General features: G+C 31.4%; 1 protein-coding gene across 1 annotated transcript in view; it reads right to left on the minus strand.

The window, feature by feature from the left end:
* The window catches only part of LOC117120397 (structural maintenance of chromosomes protein 2-like), a 55,794-nt gene that overhangs the window by 50,595 nt on the left and 1,453 nt on the right, over window positions 1-3,746 (minus strand). The gene's annotated exons all lie outside the window — the stretch shown is intronic.

A 3,746-nucleotide genomic window follows, 5' to 3' on the forward strand; every position in this document is an offset into this window, starting at 1 on the left:
GTAGTTATACTGGTAAACTTTCCAATTCGGAGAATTTTGATCTGATATTATTCTTCTGGTAGTAGGAATTTTCTTCTTTTAAATAATACTGATGACAAATCATGTACAAATTATTACGATTTCTACAGATCACGTTGTTTATTGTTTACCGTAATTTGAAGCAGAACAACCTGCAAAGCGATCCAATACTAAATGGAAGTATAGAAATCACTACCTTGCCGAATTAAGGCTAGTCATGCTAGACCGCATTTACTCTGTTTTTTACTCACTGTTGCTCACAGCTTTCAACATTTGCCACGAGGTTAACCTTTAACACACTTTACTGTGTTCTGATTGGCGCGCACTCTGACGTCTAATGCTGGCTAAGTTTTATTTTCCATTGGGTTTTCCATGTGACATTCGGTAATTTTACAACCAACGGACGTTAATTCTCCTTTATATTTATTATTTATCTTACTAAATCAAGATTATATCAAATATTATTTGATGAACGACCTTTACACATGTGTGTATTGCCATTGAGGACATCGTTTTTTGACATTTTAAATGAGGTAAAATAATTGTAAATGAAAAATAAGCTAGGCCTAGGCTATAATTTAAAAAAATAATACAGCAGTACAAACAAGTTCCTGTCGTGGATAGCGAGTGGAAGAGGAGACTCCCATGAAGTCAAGTGTACGTTTTTCTTATTGAAAAACAGTTCCATACTTTAAATTAACAGTCTAAACTCGTGTTTGCCATTCACAAATTATCAAAAAATACATTGTTTATTCCAATAAGCTACAGCAGTCTTTCTGCACATACAAATAAACAACATGCTTTTGCTTCATAGGTTTGCTTCGCGTAGCCTTGCTTAGATTGTTTATATCAGGCTACGATGTATCTACGAAGTCTGCGCGCAGGTAAAAGTGCAATATTTCATGACGGTACTGTATTTATTTTCATTTTTTTCCCCGAATTTCAATTTCAGAATTGTGGGTCAAAGTTGTGTATTAAGGCTAGGCCTACATGACCAATGTAATTTGCAGTATTTTTACAATCAAAATGTATACTATTTTTTAGCATTTACAAAAATCTACAGAAATATATAGGCCTATGTACTGTATGGCAAAAAGTGACAGAAATATATTATTGTTAACATGCAACTTGCTATTCATGCGCTTAGCCTTAGAAACTTCAGATGTTTATAAAACCGTTACCAGTGGCTCAATTTTCCTCAAATAAAGTTTTTTTTTATGATACTGAGAGTGAGAATGAGTAGTTTTTTGTGCTATTTTTGGTGTTTTTTATTTATATTCAACTTTGTATTTATCATGTGGTACAGCTACAGCCTACGACTCACGATCCAACGAGCACATGCATAGGCCTAGGAACGTCAGAAAAAAAACTTGTTTGATTGCCAAAAAGGGTTAGCCTAGGGGATTATGACCGGTTGAGCCGCCGACAAGTTGAGCCGCCGGTCATTTCTATGGAACGCCAAGCGCGTCTCTCAGTGAATGTAGTGCGTTAATTGCGGCGTATTTCAATTAAATTATTCGTTCTTGGTACTGTTGTTTGGGATGTATTTCAGTTTATTTACTCAATTATTTCAATATATTTAATACTCGGTTTTTGCACTGATTTATTAAATATTTTTGGGACATATTTCAATTTATTTAATTGTTCTTTCTATCGTTTTAATTTAAATTTTGTGAGTATTTGATCAGTCAGCTTGCCAGATAGTAAAAAAAAAACTCCATACATTCTTATCATTTATTATATATAAGTGTAACAAATAGTAAAAAAATAAATATATATAAATTACAAAACCATAGTAAATACTGTATAATAACATAGGCCTAACACATTTAAATTTATTGTTTATAGTCATATGTCTAATTCAGTCAGCTTGCCAGATAGTAAAAAAAAAACTCCATACATTCTTATCATTTATTATATATAATGATATATAATAAATATAATTTAATTAAATAATTTAACAAAATAGTACAAATAATGAATAAGTTAATTGAAATACGCCGCAAACCAAACATAAAAAATAATCAAGTTATTACATTTTTAATACGATTTTGCATGAATAATAAATAATAAATTTAAATGTGTTAGGCCTATGTTATTATACAGAATTAACTATGGTTTTGTAATTTATATACTTTTTATTTTTGTACTATTTGTTAAATTATATATAATAAATAATTTAATTAAATAATTTAACAAAATAGTACAAATAACGAATAAGTTAATTGAAATACGCCGCAAACTAAACGTAAAAAATAATCAAGTTATTTCATTTTTAATACGATTTTGCATGACTATAAACAATAAATTTAAATGTGTTAGGCCTATGTTATTATACAGTATTTACTATGGTTTTATAATTTATATATTTTTATTTTTGTACTCTTTGTTAAACTTATATAATAAATAATTTAAATAAATAATTTAACAAAATACAGTAGAACCTCGATTTTACGTACGGTACGGGACCAGAGGGCGTACGTAAATCGGGGGATTCGTAAAATAGAGGTTGGGTTAAATTTGTGGTAACCTTTGACCTATACGTACGTAACGCTCAATAAACGTATGTACGAACGAACGATGATACCTAGGCTAGACCTAGCCTCTAGGCCTAGGCCTACGAATAAAGCCATGTGTTTAGTGTTCTTATTCATCACTTTACGATGTCATAATAAAGTGTTCAAATAAAACCATGTGTCTGTGTACAGTATTAATTCATCACTTTATATCTTTTATTTAACTAAAATAAAGAACATGAACATATTGTAAGATTCCTATACGACAAAGGTATAACTTGGGAATTCCCCTTCATGCCTATTCTAAACAACAGAGATGTGGTGTTATCTGGGGCTGTTGAGACAAACTAAACCCATGTGCGCTGCACTGGGCGAGCCAACCAATTAGCGTTCGTGTACGTGAAACAGCAACCATGTGCTATGCACTGGGCGAACCAACCAATTCGTTTCGTGTACGAAACTATGTCTACTCAGCTTCGTGTAGAAAATTCGACCAGACGAGTTCTTCCATGGTTTGCCACACGAAGCTAAGGAGTAAAGCAATAATTTTGAGCACCATCGGTAGTTGTTCATCTCACTCAGTTCACGTGGTTTTAGATTATAACAACCCGGTATTAGACTCAATCAACGTTGCTGTTTAACCCTTTCACTGCCGGCTGTTTATGTGTTAAGCCAACCACAGTGCCAGCTGATTACACTGCCATAATACGCTGTGTGCCAGCTGATTATTTACCAAGGTCAGCTTAAAGCCTAATTTTGATAGTGTGTTATTATTTGTCACATAACTCATAAATTATTGAAAATATGAAAAAATAAATCTAAAAAACTTTGTTCAGCATAGATTTTTACATATACCTATGCTATTTCTTCTACAATTTATAGCCATTTTTTGATTTAAAACTGAAGATGTTTTCTCCTCCATAATTAAAAAATGTTTTGCTATGACTTTGCTTATTTTTACAGAGTTTGAAAGACATTTGGATAGTTCTGAATAAAAGTTGCTGATGTTATTTTTAATACATTATTTTTATAACCAATTATTGGATCCCAAATAAAATATTTTGTCCCATTCTTAATCAGAGAAGTATGCATTTTTTTTTCTTGTTTTCACACACATTTTTTTTAATGAACTCACAGATCCTGAAGATAACTTACTAACATATTATTTTCCTAAGTAACCCACAATTACTAAAATGCAACACAATATAATAC

This window comes from Anneissia japonica, unplaced genomic scaffold (genome assembly GCF_011630105.1).
Source record: "Anneissia japonica isolate Jap-2015-1 unplaced genomic scaffold, ASM1163010v1 scaffold287953_len805160_cov178, whole genome shotgun sequence".
Classification (NCBI taxonomy): Eukaryota; Metazoa; Echinodermata; class Crinoidea; order Comatulida; family Comatulidae; genus Anneissia; species Anneissia japonica.